We start from the raw sequence: 17,761 nt of genomic DNA on the forward strand, positions 1-17,761 counted from the left end.
TATAGAGGTTGTTACACCAGTTGTGAACAATGACCACAATGCTATTAAGTTTAGCATTCAGTCCAATGAAAAGTTACCCCTGAAGTCCAAAGCTGTAACATTTGATTTTGAAAGAGGAAACTTTACAAAAATGAGGGGAATAGTTAAAAGGAAGCTGAAAGGGAAATACAAGAGAATCAAATCCCAAGAAGATGCTTTGAGGCTATTTAAAACCACACTAATTGAAGCCCAGATAAAATGCAATTCCCCAGGTTAGGAAAGACATAGCACAGTCAAGCCTAAAAGAAGGCCTGCATAGTTAACAACATAAGAAAATTATAAAAAATAAAGAGGTTTCTTTTAAAAAGTGGAAGGTCTGCCCTAGTGAATCCAACAGAAGTGACCACAGACTCTGGCAAAATAAATATAAATTAAATATATGAAATACAAAAAAGAGATTGTGAGGAGCAGTTTGCTAACTGCATTAAGAAAGACTATAAGCGTTTCTTTAAATATATATAGATCAGGAAACTAGCCAGAGAAGCAGTTTGGCCCTTGAATGACAAAGGAATAAAGGATTGCTAAAAGAAGATGGAGAGATGGCAGAAAATGACTGCTGTGCTTCTGTGTTCACAGTGGAAAGTTCAGGGCATGTATTCATGCCACAGCCACTGCTTTCAGGAAGGGAGTCAAATCGAGGTGACAAGAGATGAAGTTCTAGACCTACTGGGAAATTAAAAACAGATAAGTCTTCAAGTCTTGATGGCATACACCCAAAAGTTCTTAAGAAACTCAAATGTGAGATAGTTGATTAACAAAGAGAGTTATGCTTCTCAAAAGTTTATGCTACAATAAAATGTGTTAGTTTTAAAGGTGCTACTGGACTTTTACTATTTTGCAGCATCAGACTAACATGACTAACTCCTCTAAATAGTTGATATACTCTAACCTTTATATGTAACTCATTATTAAATTCAGCTGCTGTACCAGAAGTCTGGAGAGTAGCAAACATTACACCAATTTTTAGGAAGGGGTCCAGAGGGGAACCGTGAAGTTACAGGGCAGTTTGCCTAACATCTTTCCCAAGCATAAGCAAGAAGCTGTGAATATGAATAACTAATCAACTATATTGTCTATTTAAGGAGCCATATATATGATAATTTACAACCATACACTTATCAAAAAGTTAAATAAAGTTCTTCAAGCTTGAAAAAATAAAATCGTTTGATTATTTTTATGGACTTACATTGTGCTTCTCTGAAGAAGTACTAACAAGAAATTAGTTCACAAATTGACAGTATTTGTCAGAGGTTTGCTGTTGTCCATTCCTTCCTGGGAAAATTACATTCTTTGAAGCTTGAAACACTTTATTCCAACTTTATTGGATCAGCACAAGTACTTTTGCTCTAAGGAGTTGGAAACTGCTGGTATTCATCACATCAAGAAGAAAAAGATCTATAATATGCACTTTATTGAATTTTGTTGTTCACTTGCACAGTTGAGTCCGACTCTTTTTGATCCCATGAACAAAGTCATGCCAGGCCTTCCTGTCTTCCACCATCCTCTGAAATATGCTCAAATTCGTGTTAGTTATGCTGTCCAGCCATCTCATCTTTTGCTGTCCCCTTCTTCTTTTGCCTTCTGTCTTTCTCAGCATCAGGATCTTCTCCAGTGAGTGCTCCCTTCTCATTTGGTGGCCAAAGCATTTGAGCTTCAGCTTCAGCATCTGACATTCCAAGGAACAGTCAGGGTTGATTTCCCTTAGGACTGACAGATTTGATCTTCTTGCAGCCCAAGGGTCTCTCAAGGTTCTTCTCCAGCACCGCAGCTCAAAAGCATCTATTCTTCTGTGCTCGGCCTTCCTTATGGTCCAGCTCTCACAGCCATACATTACTACTAGGAATACCATAGCTTTGACTATATGGATTTTTGTTAGCTGGGTGATGTCTCTGCTTTTTATTATGCTGCCTAGGTTCTCCATAGCTGTCCTCTCAAGGAGCAAACGTCTTTTAATTTCATAGCTACAGTCATCATCTGCAGTGATCTTGGATCCCAGAAATGTGAAGTCTGCCATGACTTCCATGACTCCCCCTTCTATTTGCCAAGGAGTGATGGGTCTGGATGCCATGATCTTAGATTTTTTTGATGTTGAGTTTCAAGTCTACTTTTGTCCTCTCCTCTTTCACCCTCAACAAGAGGTCCTTTAGGTCCTCCAAACTTTCTGCCATTAGAGTGGTGTCATCTGCATATCTGAGATTGTTGATGTTTTCCCCAGCAATCTTAATTCCGGTTTGTGCTTCATCCAGCCAGCATTCCACATGATGTACTCTGCATATAAATTAAATAAGCCAGGTGCCAATATACATTCTTGTCGAACTCCTTTTCCTATTCTAAACCAATCAGTTGTTCCATATCCCGTTCTGACAGCTGCTTCTTGATCCTTATACAGGTTTCTGAAGAGACATGTGAGGTGGGCTGGTACTCCCATCTCTTTAAGAACTTGCCAAAGGTTGTTCTGATTCACACAATCAAAGATTTTAGCATTGTCAATGAAGCAGAAATAGACTTTTTTCTGGTACTCCCGTGTTTTCTCCGTAATCCAGCAAATGTTGGCAATTTGATCTCTAGTTCCTCTACCTCTTTGAAACCCAGCTTGAACTTCTGGTAGTTCCCAATCTACATACTGCTGAAGCCTAGCTTGTAGGATCTTTAACATGACCTTGCTGACATGTGAAATGAGTGCAATGGTGCAGTAGTTTGAACATTCCTTGGCATTACCCTTCTTTGGGATTGGAACATAAATTGACCTTTTCCAATCCTGTGTCTACTGTTGTGTTTTCCAAATTTGCTGACATAATTTGTGCATCATTTTAACAGCACCATCTTTTAGGACTTTGAATAGCTCAACTTGGATACCATCATCTCCACTCACTTTGTTGTTAGTAATGCTTTCCAAGGCCAATCCGCCACGATCCAGATGTCTCCAATGATCATCCACCAGGGTGACCAGCACCTTCTCCGTCCCATGGGCAGGGCAGAAGCCAGACTGAAAGGGATCAAGGGTATCAGTTTCCTCCAAGAAGACCTGGAACTGCGTTGCCACCACCTTTTCCAGGAATGGTAGATTCAATATTAGGTGGTAGTTAGTAAGGACTGTTGGGTCCAACGATGTTTTTTTCAGGAGAGGGCGAACCACTGCCTCCTTCAAGCCCCTGGGAACATCCCTGATAACAGGGATGTGTTAATAATCTCACGCAGGGGTCCCCAACTTTATCACCACTGGTTTTTACCAGCCATGACGGGCAGGGATTAAGGGGGCAAGTGGTTGGTTTCACAGCCACCAGGATCTTATCAACCTTCTCCTGGGAGAGCAGGCTGAAGTGGTCCAAAATTGCACAAACCTAGGAAGGCAAGAGTGGCTGGGTGGTGTGTCGGCATGTGCTCTCCTCTGAGCCTGCCTTCTCTTGCAAGGGAAGGTGGGCTCAGAGGAAAGCATGCCCCTCCTCACCATGCTCACCTTGAAGACAAGAGTGACTGGGCATGGCATTGGTGTGTTTGCTTCTCCGAGACAACCTTCCTTTGCAAGGGTAGGCAGGCTTGGAGGAGAGCTTGCCCCACCCTGCCGCTTTTGCCTTCAAGGTGAGAGCAACTGGGTGGGGCATCAGCATATGCACTCCTTGGAGTCCCTTCCCTTGTATTAGTGCTGGTACAATATAATGTTTTAAATGATCTTGTGCTAGGGGTGAGTAGTGTAGTGGCCAAGTTTGCAGATATTGTCAAGCATGATATTTCTGGTATTGATTTAGTATGCATTTGGTGTTCATACTTCACCCCCCCACCCTCTCTCTTCACTATTCCCCTTTCATGAATAAAGATTTCTCTTCAAAGCTTTCCCCACCTGTGGACTCCCAAGGCTACAGGATATGCAAGTAATCGCCATACTGTAAAGTAGCAGTACCTCCCCCGAGTTCCCATACATATCAGCAAGCCAGGAATGTGTGGGAACCGAGAGATGCTTTAGCATCCAAATGGCTAGTTGATAGTATGTTTTGAACCTTCTATGTAATTCACATCTGTATGTTATGTCTTGAAGCTATCTGAACTTTGTCTTTGAAGTAGCCTTTAAGATGCCATGCAATGTAACTTACTGTATCACTTCCAAAGTATCATTCCTTGGGCAAGTATTGGATTATCAATAAAGCAAGTCTTTGATTTAAACAATAGCTTGATTATTCGAAATACCGATGCTTGACAGACATAAAATCATTCAGGTTGGTAAAAACCAGGATGACCATGAAGAGCACCAGGAGGATTTCCACAAATAGGGTGAGTGGGCGGCAATGTGGCAAGTGAAATTCATGTTGATAAGTGCAAGCTGGTGCACATTGATGGGGAAAAACCGAACTTCAAGTATATGCTAATGGGGTCTGAACTTGTTGTGACTGAGGGGGGGAAAGATTATGAGTTCATGGTAGAGAGCTCTGTGACTGTCAATCCAGTGTTCTGCAGCTGTGAAAAAGGCAAACTCGGTGTTGGGGATGATTAGGAAAGGAATTGAGAATAAAACATCTGATATTGTAATGCCCCTGTATAGATCTATGGTGTGGTCTCATTTAGTATATTGGGTCCAATTCTGGCCACCATATCTCAAAATCTCATATTTCACAGAGCTGAAAAAGTACAGAAAAGGGCAACCAAGATGATTAGGGGACTGGAGCACTTTCCCTATGAGGAACTGTTGAAGAGTCTGGGACTTTTCAAATCAGAAAAGAGTCAACTAAGGGGGGACATGATAGAGGTTGATACAATGATGGAGAGAAGAGAGCTGATAAAGAGAACTTTTTCCCTTGCCTCAGACAAATGGAAGTTGAAGGCATCTAATAAAGCTGATTGACACTAGATTCAGAACAGACAAAATTAAATATTTATTTACACAGAGAGTGATTAAAATGTAGAATTCACTGCCAGAGGATGTAGTGATGGCCACAGGCATAGCCAGTTTAAAAAGGAGATTAGATTAATGGAGAAGAGGTATATCAGTGGCTACTAACTGTAAGAAAAAGCCCCCTATTTTTCATTCACATGGACATCGTGATCACCAGTATGGTTGCCAAGGTGCCTGGAGTTTGACTCGCACACATCTACTCTAAGAAGTAGACTTTGCCCACGGTTTCTAAGGCTTATGTGGATATTATAAGCCTCAGCTTTGCAGCAGCATTCTACATCTCTGGATGGATGTTAGCCAGAACTACAGATGAGCTTCCAGCTGCGCCTTGCGTGCCCAGCCTTGACCACTGCAGTGGAAGAAGCCACGCTGCCATGAACTGTACAGGCAAACAGTTTCATGAACCAAAGGCTAACACCACCAGAATCCATCTTGTTTTCCTGACTCCATTACAGCAAAGCAAGAGACTCACGTATCCAACAGCTGCTTCAACTTCTGCATAAGGCAATCAAGCTTATCTTAGGCATGGATCCTGTCAGAACGCCTAAGCCTTTGTCTAACGGAACTCAAGACAAAGACTGGTGCCAAGAGAAGACTGAAGAAGAGGAAGACCATCTTCAGCCAGAGCCAAGTTCCTTTGTGTAAACTGGGTGTTACCTTAGGTAGCAATTTGGCCATCTATTGTCATCTTTTTAGATAAGTTTAATAGTCTTAAGCACACCTCCACCCAGTAATTTCCCCCATTCTTTTCCCCAACAATCATCCTGGAGCCTCCCTCTTGCCCCATTGTTACCTGGACAGCCAATCAGGTAACTGAGGCCAAGTCCGCTCATTGGCTAGCTATGAGCGTCCAATCAGGGGCTGCCAACTAACCGGCTATTGGCTACTGCACTAGTCCAGCCCTTATGGTCACTGCAGAGCCTCCCCTTTTCTGAGGTCATGTACCAGCTGACCACCTGTAATCCACCCCTGTACCTTCCATCCCCATAGGGCTCAAGGTAGTCTATATAACTTGTAACACAGCTCCTCACATGTGTGCATCTAGCAGTACCCCATTTCCGCTATCTAGATCCATCTCCGATTCTTGGCCAGTTTTGGGTCCATTTCCCCCATCCTCTTTCATCACCATTGGAGCCTTCCTTGAATACTATGATCGGTAATTATCACTCTGTTTGTCTACCAATGTGTTGTCTCTCTCTATCTTTCTTAGGACTGTATGTTTGTTTTGTGAATTACTTATCTTGTATGTAAGCCTATATTTTTCTGAAATAAAATTTTAATTGTTTTTATTTAATTAGAGTCCCTAATATTTTTAAGCATTAATTTCTGGACGTAGAATCCTGTATACACAGATAAAAGATCCTAATTAAGCCAGGTGCCCACCTGACAATTCCCCAACCTCGTTTTGAGGGCATTTTGGCTTACATAACCATGATGACTAAAGGGAACCTTCACATTTAGAGGCAGTCAGCCACTGAAACCAGTGCCAGGAGGCAGCATCAGGGGAATACCTTGGCCTCTGTGCCCTGTAGTTGGGCCTCCAGAGGAACTGGTTGGCCACTGTGTGAGGCAGGATGCTGAACTGGATGGACCACTGGCTCTTCTTATGCTCTTATGCACATATGCAAGACATTGTTTAAGGCTGCCAACCTCCATGTGGGGGCTGAAGTTCTCTTGGAATTATAACTGATCTCCATCTATATATGTTGCTTATTTATTTTTATGCATTTAAAACATTTATTCCACTTCTCCTGGAGAAAATGGCTGTTGTGGAAGGTGGACTGAAGTTGCTTTTCTTTTTTTAAAAATTGCCTTGGGATATTCTTGTCGAAAGAAATGTAATGAATTGTTTTATTTAAATAAATCTAAATACAATTTGAGCAATATAATAATGTTTATTACAATTGTCCTACTTGCTACGATAATTTTGAAATTGAGTTAAAGGTACTGGGACGTGGCAGTATACTAGCATGACAGAAACTAAGGTAAAAAAGTATTTGCAGGGTACTCCCCCGGCAGGGGGAGGTAAAGTAGTCCCTGGCGCCACCGATCATGATGCTTTGGAAAAATTGCAGAATACTGTTACAGCTGGCTTTAAAAAGAACCAAGAAGCTCTTAACGAGATGAAAATAGACTTGATGTTCCAGATTAAGAAAACCAATGACCAGCTGGCAGACTTTCAGAAACAAGTATTGGCTAACATGCAACAAGTCCATGACTTAACTGCCAAGGTTGAGAGAATGGAAGATCGAGATAAGAGAACTTCTAATATAGTTAGAGAAAACCAAACAGAATTGATGGAGCTGGAGGATCGTGTGATGAGGCTTGAAATGGAAAAAGCTGCAACTATTCTTTGATTTCAAAATTTACCAGAAGAGAAGGAGGAAGATTTGATTAGTAAGATTATAGATATCCTGATAGTGGATGACGAAGACTTACTGGAAGAAGGACCCAAGGACATCCTTTGGGCCAAAAGAGTGTCCTCAAGCTATATAAGGAAATTTAAACTTCCCAGGGAAGTCCAAGTAAAGTTCATCCGCCCTGAAACCACGGAGAGAATTTTGCGGAAAGCAAGAGAGTGTGACATGAATTGGAAGGGAACCAAGGTCAAAATTTTGAAAGAGATACCCTGGAGTGTGCGACAACGGAGATTTAAATTTAAGAAACTGTCCACTTGGCTGATTAAACATGAAGTCCAATTTAGATGGCTTATTCCTCAAGGCCTTTTTTTTACATACCAAGCTAAGAGATACAACATCACCACTGAGGCAAAGATGGAAGAATTTTGGGAGGAATGGGTGGAGCGATCTGATTCAGGAGAAAAACAAGAAGGTGCTAAGAAACCTCTTGACGAGGAGTCCCCCAAAAAACAACGTGAGAAAGTTAAAACCAGACTTCAGAGCAAGAAAGACTTAGCTAAGATACCTGATAGTATTGACCAAGAAAAATGAATTCTAAGGTGGGAACTAAGATACTTTCCCTGAACGTTAATGGCTTAAATGAACCTGGAAAAAGAAAGAGGACTTTCCAACAATTAATTAAATCTGGTGCGCAAATTATTTGTTTACAAGAAACCAATATTAGGACAGATGACGTGAAGTATTTGAAAAACAAGAAGTTGGGTACTTTATATTCATCATGTGATCCTCTTAAAAAGAAGAAGGGGGTAGCTATATATATATCTCACCACATTAAGTCAAACTGTTTATATTCGGATGAACAAGGAAGAACTATCATTGTTGAATTGGAATTAAATGGCCTCAAAACAATTGTTGGGAACATTTACGCTCCTAATGAAAACCAGGACAAATTTTACCAAGATCTGTATCTAAAATTTAGAGAATTTAATTCGGACAGGTACTGCATTGTTGGGGACTTTAATGCAATATTTGACATCAAAATGGACAAAAAATATGATGACCCCCGAAAAAAGAAGAAGAATCGGAATTTATTACCTGGTTCTTTTTTGAAAATGGTAGAAGAACTAAATTTAGTAGATGCCTGGAGAACAAAAAATCCGACTACAATGGACTTTACCTTCTATTCCCATGCACACAAATCTTGGTCAAGAATAGATATGTTCTGGATATATATGAGTATGATATTGTCAGTTAATCAAGCTGATATTCTTCCTCAGTCTTATGCAGATCATAACCCAATTGTCTTGACATTACAGGAGCAGCAAAGAAGTCCTCGGCGGTCCTTAAATTTATAAATTTTAAAAGAGACTAAATTCTTGGAGGTGGCTAAAAAAGAGATTCAGGAATTTTTTAAACTCAATGTTGAAAAAGATACGAAAATCCCAATTATCTGGGACGCATTTAAGGCCTTTTTCAGAGGAGTTGCGATTAGATATTCATCAGAGAGAAAGAGAGAACAAAGGAAAGCCTACAATGAACTTTGTGGATGTAATCAGATTTCAAAAACTGAAGCATTGCGAGAGACAACAGAAAACCGGAAACTCCAGCCAAAGGAAGACCAGAATCATGTTTTTTCAACATCAAGTAAATGCTCTCTTGGCGGAAGAAATTGAGAAAAAACTGAAGTGGGCAAGACAAAACTATTTTGAAAATGCTAACAAAGTGAGTAGATGGCTGGCTTATAGGCTGCGAAAGGAGAAGGAGAAAAAGATTATAAAAATGTTGAAAAATCAAGCCAAGGAAGAAGTGTTTCAAAACTCCCAGATGAAAGAAATTATTCAAGATTTCTACCGGAATCTTTATAAAAAGCAGAGGATTGATTTGCCAAAACAAGAAGATTACATAAAGGGGGTAGAAATGAAGCAATTAACAAGGGAACAGCAAGCAAGTTTGGAGAATCCCATCTCAATACAGGAGATTGTGGACGTAATCAGAATTCAAAAAAGTAACAAGACTCCAGGTCCGGATGGACTTCCGATTGAGTTTTTTAGAGCCTTTGAAGATTCATTATTGCTACCCTTCAAAAAAGTAGTTGAGAATGCCTATAACACAGCTGAGATTCCAGACTCTTGGAAAGAAGCTTTAATTACGCTTATTCATAAGGAAGGTACAGATCCTTCAGAAATCAAAAATTATAGACCAATTTCGCTTTTGAACAGTGATTACAAGGTATACGCAGCCATATTAGCAAATAGGTTGAAGAAAGTAATTGCTGGCTTAATTCATGAAGATCAGACTGGTTTTGTTCCAGGTCGATTAATGAACCAGAACGTGAGGCTATTGTTGAACGCGTTTGAATATTATAGAAAACATCCTGACAAAGAACTTGCTGCCATATTTGTGGACACAGAGAAGGCCTTTGATAATGTTAACTGGAACTTTATTAAAGCGACATTGTCTGCAGTCGGCTGTGGTGAGAGATATTCCAGAATGGTTGAAGCGGTTTACTCAAAGCAGGCTGCAAAAGTGAGCTTTAATGGAGTAATGACTGACTCAATTGAGATAGAACAAGGTACCAGACAGGGATGTCCGTTATCCCCTTTGCTCTTCATTCTGACTCTAGAACCGTTGATTAAGAAAATCAGGGAAGACTCTCAAATACGAGGAACTAGAATAAATAACATAGAGTTTAAGACTATGGCGTTTGCGGATGATCTTGTGTTTACCTTGGAACAACCCTCTTCCTCGATAGTTCTTTTAAAGCAAAGATTAAGAGAGTTTGGAGAAGTATCCGGATTCAAATTGAATGTCGCTAAGACCAAAATTCTAACGAAAAATATGGGAAAAGACCAAATCGAAATATTAGAGCAGCTTTCAGGCTTTAAGCATGAAAAAAAGATAAAATATTTGGGGATTCAGCTTACAAGCGACTTAAGTCTTTATATAGAGACAATTATGAAAAAATATTGAAAGAAATCCGCAATGACTTAACCAACTGGAAAGACTTACAAATTTCACTACTAGGCAGGATTGCCACAATAAAAATGAACATCCTCCCAAGAATTTTGTTTTTGTTTCAAACAATCCCAATTATCTTACCTAAATCATTCTTCCAGCAACTCAACTCTATGACCAAGACCTTCATTTGGCAAGGCAAGAAAGCTAGAATCAAATTGAAAGTTTTACAAGATAGTAAACTAAGAGGTGGTCTAGCCTTACCTGACTGGAACTTGTATTATAAAGCTTGTTGTATTGCTTGGCTGAGAGCCTGGCGTAAGTTAGACAATAAAAAATTATTGACTATTGAGGATGCTGGCCTGGGGGAAGGCTGGCACAGTTATATCTGGTATCATGCTCCTAGCAAAACTGGCCGATTTCTTAGACATGAAATAAGAAGATCTCTGTACAAGACCTGGGAAGAAATTAAAGTACATTATACTTATACTCCAAGATGGCTATCTCCGGTAGAAGCTCTGACCCATCCAAACTTGTACAACTGGGACATCTTACAAGACTATGCCTTCTTGTTAAACAGCCAGAATGAGCTGATTGAGGAGGAACTTTCTAAGTTAAGTTGGTGGCTCCAGTGCCAACTTAAGTCAAGATTTCGCAAAGATAAAGAAAAGGGCTTTACGAACACTCCACTTGATCTAGATCTCATACTAGAATCTAAACAGAAGATAATTTCTAAAGTATATGACTGGCTACTTCAAATTAAGATGCAGGACGAGGTTGTGAAAGAAGCATGGATACGTTGGTTGAAGGACTTTGGTTACAATATAGATTTGGAGGAATGGGAACAACTATGGAAGCGTAACATAAAACTGATGAAACCAGCAGAACTGAAAGAGAATTTATATAAAATGGTCTATAGATGGTACCTTACGCCTGATAGGTTGGCAAAAATCTATCCTACATACTCTAACAAATGTTGGAAATGTCTAGAAGCCAAAGGCTCCCTGTTTCATATATGGTGGAAATGTAAACATGCTAAAAATATTGGTCACAGGTTAATATTTGGATCCAAAAAATTTTAAAAATGCAAATTAACCATGTGCCGGAATTGTATTTGTTAAATATCTGTAGACAAAGCTTGCCTCTTTCTAAATTGAAACTGTTATTGTATATAGTTACCACAGCTAGAATTTTGTATGCCAAATATTGGAAAAATGGGAAAACTCCCAATAGAGAGGAATTTATCAACAAATTGTTGGCAGCCGCAGAATCTGACCTAATGTCCACAAGATTAAGAAATGGCAATGTGCAAAAATGTCAAGAGGAATGGGACCCTATTTATAAATGGGTTAAAAGCAGAGGTGTCGGATCGGAGTAACCATGGGGTTTTTCCCCCTTTGCCTTTTTTGATGCTTAACTCTCTCCATCTCCCAGTGTGTATGGTTGGGTAGATGTCAGTTGTCAGATGTCAGATGTTAGTTTGCAGTTGATTGTTTGTATCTATCTTGTTTGTGGTTTGTGAGAGATGATTGTTTATGTATTCTCTGTCTATTTTTATTTTATTTCTTTGTCTCTTCTTTTACTTGTATTATTTCTTCTTAATAAAACTTTAAAAAATTTTTTTAAAAAAACAATTGTCCTACTTATCCTTGTGAGGGAAATACCGCAAGAAAATTTAAAGCCCAGAGAGGTGGAGTTAGGTCATTTTTCTCTTGGTCAGGATCAGACAGCAGTTCCTTACAGTTCTGTGATCTCTGACCTGCCTTTCTTCACCTTTTAACACTATAAGAAGCTCATGGGGTCACTTTGATGCTTTTTGTCCCCCTGGGGTGTTTTTACCTTTCAAGTCTATCTTTGCCTACTATAGATTAAGAGCATGTAAAACAAATCTTGTACTTTTCATTCCTGAAAATCTGGGTTTCCACCTTAGCATTCATTTGCTAAAAGGTGGCTTAAGTGTAGTTTCCCCTGAGCATTTGACTGCATCAAAAAGCTTGTCGCTGTTTAACACCCTGTACTCTGGAGAATTGCTGCATCATATTCCATCCTGGGCATTTGTTTCTTTATTTTCACCTTTCTGTTATAGTCAGTTTTGTTGACAATGAATTTAGAACACTGGTTCCATCTATTGGGTTGGGACAACTGAGGTGGGTTGCAGCAGGAGCATCACCATAATATTTTTGTTAGGTTAGGATGGAGAAGGACCTCTAACAGTCTTGAGCTGGATGAGTGGGGTGGGGAGAAGCTGTGTTACTTTGTCTCCAACACTGTCTGTGTTCAAATGTGGATTATAAATATGAATTGCATGTTGCTTGTGGAGTGTAATTCAATCCAGTATATTCTGAATGATGGATTTTGTCAACTGTACAGGTGCCCAAGGAGCATATATATGCAGAAAGTAACAGACATTAAATGATCCATGGTGATAACTGCAAATGTGTATCAAGAACAGCAACCAGGCTAGCTACCATGCTGCATACTGCCACAGTGCAGTACTTGAAGTACTGTGCATTTTAAATTAGTATCTGAAGAAGGGAGCTTTATCTTTCAAGAGTTTATACCCTGAAAATCTTACTGGTCTTTAAGGTGCTACTGGACTCAAATCTGTGCATTTTAAATTGCAGACATACCATCAATGTGATCATATGTTCAACTGGGAAGATAATGGACACTGTAAGCAAGGTTAATATTTGTTTTTGAAGATCTTATTTTACTCTTCCTCTGATTTAGTTACCTTTGTGAAAAAGGAATGAAGTGGATCCCATGTATGGTTAAAAGGTGGACCTCAGGTCTGAAAAGATTAGAGACTAATGTTTTAGAGGATGTGTCTTCTGAGGCTGTGGTTGCTTGATGTGTTGAAAAAATGGTACTTTTTGACTGTCATTTGGCTGCTCTGGCAGCTATCTGGAAGGACTAGGTTGTGGTCCACCTAAGGCAACACAAACAGATAGCATCTAGAGCTGTTCCATAGGAGAAATTATTGCATGGTATTGGATTTGGTATGCCAAGTTATCATTGTGTGCTCATTTTTTTTTCAGTGTGTACATTAAATCTTGCTTATTCAATGGCACTGGAGATGAACAGTTAACCACGTGTAGTATATTGTGTCCTGTCTCTTCAAGATCAGTATACAGGACTGGCTCCCAGGTACACAGAACACCAGGCACAGGTGGCCATTGTTAAATTAGTGGGCACCGTGTCTTAGTCAAAGGCCTGGTGGAAGAGCTCCATCTTGCAAACCCTGAAGAATTTTAAAAGATCCCACAGGGCTCTGATGCCTTCAGTGAGCTCATTCCCTAGCCTTAGTTGTAGTCAGTCTGGCAGCTTTGGGGCCAGGGAATACAAGGAGATTTTGAGACCTGGGGAACATGTGGGGAAAGGTGGTCCCTTAGGTATGCAGGCCCCTGCCCATATAAGGCTTTATTGGTAATAACCAGCACCTTGAAGCGAACCCGGTATGCTACAGGCAGCCAGTGCAGTGCCTTCAGCAAAGGCTGAATGTGCTCCCTCAAGGAGACACCCAATAACAGCCTGACTGCTGCATTCTGCTCCAGTTGCAGCTTCTGGATTTGGGTCAAGGGCAGCCCCATGTAAACAGCATTGCAGTAATCTAGTTGTGAGGTGACCATTGCGTGGATCACTGTTACCAAGTCATTGCATTTGAGGAAGGGAACCAACTGTCTGAACAGCCAAAGATGGTAAAAAGCCGACTTGGCAGTGGCTGCTACCTGGGTCTTCATTGTTAAGAGCACTTCCAAACTCCTAATCTCCAGTGCTGGTACTAAAGGCACCCCATTAAAGGTCAGGAGTGAGATCTCTGACCCTCGGCTGCTGCAACTTAGATACATTACCTTTGATTTGGTTGGATTCACTGAGCCACCCCACCATGGCTTGTACTGGCAGGTTCAGATCTTCCAGATCAGAGCCAGACCAGCTGTCCCACAACAGAGAGAGCTGGGTGTCATCCACATACTGATGACAAGCCAGCCCATACCTCTGGCAAAGGGGTACATGTAGATATTAAATAAAACTGGGGAGAGAATATCCCCTTGCAGCACACTGCATACCAGCTGGTGCCTTCAGAACAGCTGCTCCCCTAATGCCACCCTTTGTCCCCAAACTTGAAGGAAAGGGGAAAGCCAGTGGAAGGCAGCATTGGTGAAGCGGTGGGTCAGTAACTGGTGGCTAACCATGTTGAATGCTGCTGACAAGTCTATTAACAACATTACCCCCAACCCTCCCCAATCCAGGTGCCTTCAGAGGTCATCCATGAGGGCAACTAGTTCTAATGGCCTGGCAAAAGCCATTCTGGAATGGGTCTACTATGGAAAGTGTCATCCAGGAAACTCTGCAGCTGAATTGCCACTGGTCTCTCAACCATCTTGCCCAAAAAAAGGCAAGTTGGACACCAACCAGTAGTTTGCCTTTTTGTCATCACTGCCATGGAATAAGTCAGCCTTGCTTTGAAATTTCAGCCAGTGACTCTCTAGCTGTTATCCTTCCCATTTGATTGCCATCAGTTCCCCTGTAAATCAGGAAGACTGCTTGGCTCTATCGGGATTGGGGGGGGGGGGGAGAGGACACTTAGGAGTGATTGTGTCAACAGCCTGGCCCATTTCTGTATTCCAGAGAGAGGTCAGGGCCATAACAGAGTAATCTAGGATTGCCAGATCTGTGTTGGAAAATACTTGGAGACTTTGGGGGTGGATCTGGGAGACGGTGGGGTTTGGTGAAGGGGGGGGGGGCTCAGCATGGTGCAATACCATGGAGTCCACCCTTCAAAGCAGCCATTTCCCCCAAGGGAGCTAATCTTTGCCAGCTGGAGATCAGTTGCAAAAGCAGATCTCCAGGCCCCATGTGGAGGCTGGCAACCCTAAAATAATCAGCAGGTGAGGTTTGCTTATATGACGGAGGAAAATCCACTTCCATCTGCGCCATTATTCTGGTTCAGCATAGACTAATGAGCTACTTCTTAAAATTTGACCTGAGTGGTTTCCACATGGGAACAGGCTTGTGTGATTTCCCTGTTGGTGGTGTAGCTGCCAGTACAGCACAGCAGAAGTGGAGCTTCCACTTGGCAGGTTTCCCTACGATTTCTCTGCCCAACAGCCACCATCTTCCCTCCTCCAGGCCACTGGATCTTTTTCAATTTTTGAAAGAAATCTTTTTCAATTTTTGAAAGAAATCAATTTCATATAATAGTATGAATATTCTGTTAGAACAAAAAAGGCAACAGGTTATCTGAATTCCCAGTTTTTGCCTAAACAAAAAAGCAAGCTTCTAGCTCTTTCCATTGAAAAACATGGCCCTTTCCCCTTGTATATTCATAGTAGAAGGGAATAGGGACCTTTAAAAAAAAAAAAAAAATGAAAGTTGGGAATTCACATAAGCTGCTATGGTTATGACAGTATGTCATATAGTAATATGAAATAACGCCCCCTCCCCAAGGTGCTGGTTGAAAATAGCTGCCAGGAGACAGAGTGAAAGAGAATGGTTACCATGTATGTGGGGAAATCCAAACTTTCCCATCCACCGAGCAGCCATCCTGGGCTTCACTATGACCTTTCCCAGAGCATGCAGCAAAGCTAGGGTTATCAGGTCCAATTCAAAAAATATTGGGGGATTTTAGGGGTGGAGCCAGGAGCAAGGTTGTGACAAGCACAAATGAACTCCAAATGGAGTTCCAGCCATCATATATAAAAAGACTGCACACCTTTTAAATGCCTTCCCTCCATTGGAAATAATGGATACGGGTGCCTTCTTTGGGGGTTCATAAAATTGGATTCCCTGGTCCAATCTTTTTGATACTTGGAGGGTGTTTTGAGGAGAGGCACCAGATGCTATACTGCAAATTTAGTACCTCTACCTCAAAAAAACAGCCCCCCAGAGCCCCAGATACCCACAAATCAATTATCCATTACACCCTATGGGAATTTGTCTCCAAAGGAAATAATGGATTGCTCAGCAGACATTTCCCTTCCTCCTCCCCCGCTTTCTGATGACCCTGAAGCAGGGGGAGGGCCTCCAAACCAGGGGATCCCCTGCCCCCCACCTGGGGATTGGCAACACTAAGCAAAGCATGTTTGAGAAATACTAGAGAAAAGCTGAGGAGCACTGGGAGGTACACAAATATACCACACTGCTGTCGGGAAGTGGGCAGGGGGGAGAATACTTCCCAAGAGCAGTGAATCTGAGACAGATAATATATGTGGGAGTCATCCTGTTGTCTTAATGGCGAGAAATCTTCCCCATTATTAATAATAGTTTTTCTAAGGCTTGTTGCTTCAAAGAAAGTTTCAGTCCTGCCTCTCTAGTAACAAAGGAAGTATGGGTGCTAAAAGATACCATGTGATGTATTGCATTTTTAAAGCTGTTAAAAGGCTCTTAACAGGTCTATAAAATATTTGCCACCGCCTCCTCCAGCTTCTTCAGAAATTTTTACTTTAGTATTTATCTCCTTAGCTTATACCAAATTTCCTCTCCTTTAAAGCACAAGTTATTAATTATTTCTGAGATGTCAGTATCCAGCTCACTTTCTGGCTATTAAAATGTACATGCATAGTAGCTTTATTATTTAGCATTGAGTACCTTGTACAAAAAGAGCTCAGCAAATCAATCAAATGGGATATGGAAATTGACTACCCCATATCACAGCTTTTTCGTGGTCACTTGCTCAGAACTTGGAGGGTGGAGTTACATAGTAGGACAAATATCAAGATGTTTCCCCACAACCAATATATTTTCCAGAATTTTGCAATGGATGATAAAGTGAAATTTCTCCGATTTATGCACTGCTGGGCAATTTCTTTATAAGTCATTCTATCCAGCAGAAGAAACAATCTCATATGAGTTATGTAAGTAGCAAGGACAGTACAAAGTTGAAGGTCATGCTTTGGCATTTACAACAATCCATATATGAAAAATATATTGTAAAAAATGCTGAATACTAAATACATTGTTAGAATTTTGCAAAGAGGAACACTTGGTGAATTGAATACAAAGCAAAGCTGCGAGAGATCAATTATGAATTAAGGTATTCAGCTATAATTATTCCAATATTTAAGGAGGATTGCTGACAGTGGTCAAATACACACTACAAATGTGGTGGTAAAATGAACATTTTTATTGTTTCAGAATTATTGGAAGAGATCTTTAATAAATTATTAAAGAGACAGAGCCGCAAGGAAGAAGAAACGCAATATTATCCTACCTTTTTCAGATGGTTCTCCACCTGCTGTAGACTAAGATCTGTTGTTGAGGATCTTCCTAGCTCAAGTCAGCTTGAGGGAGCAAATCAACCCCAAATGAGTTACACTTCCCCAATGTTATTTCTTGAAGTACAGAATTTAAGGTCATCAAATGAGAATTGTGCTTTGAAGAATTTTTAAGTCACTCTGAAAAGACAGATTCATATTGTCCTCTCTAGTAAATAATGGAGACTAGGGTGCTTTTTTTTTTTTTTGTGATAGTATGCACCAGTACTAAGTTCCAGCCCCTTTTTTCAGGGCTCTCCCAAGTCCTG

Source organism: Heteronotia binoei, chromosome 1 (assembly GCF_032191835.1).
Source record: "Heteronotia binoei isolate CCM8104 ecotype False Entrance Well chromosome 1, APGP_CSIRO_Hbin_v1, whole genome shotgun sequence".
Taxonomy (NCBI): domain Eukaryota; kingdom Metazoa; phylum Chordata; class Lepidosauria; order Squamata; family Gekkonidae; genus Heteronotia; species Heteronotia binoei.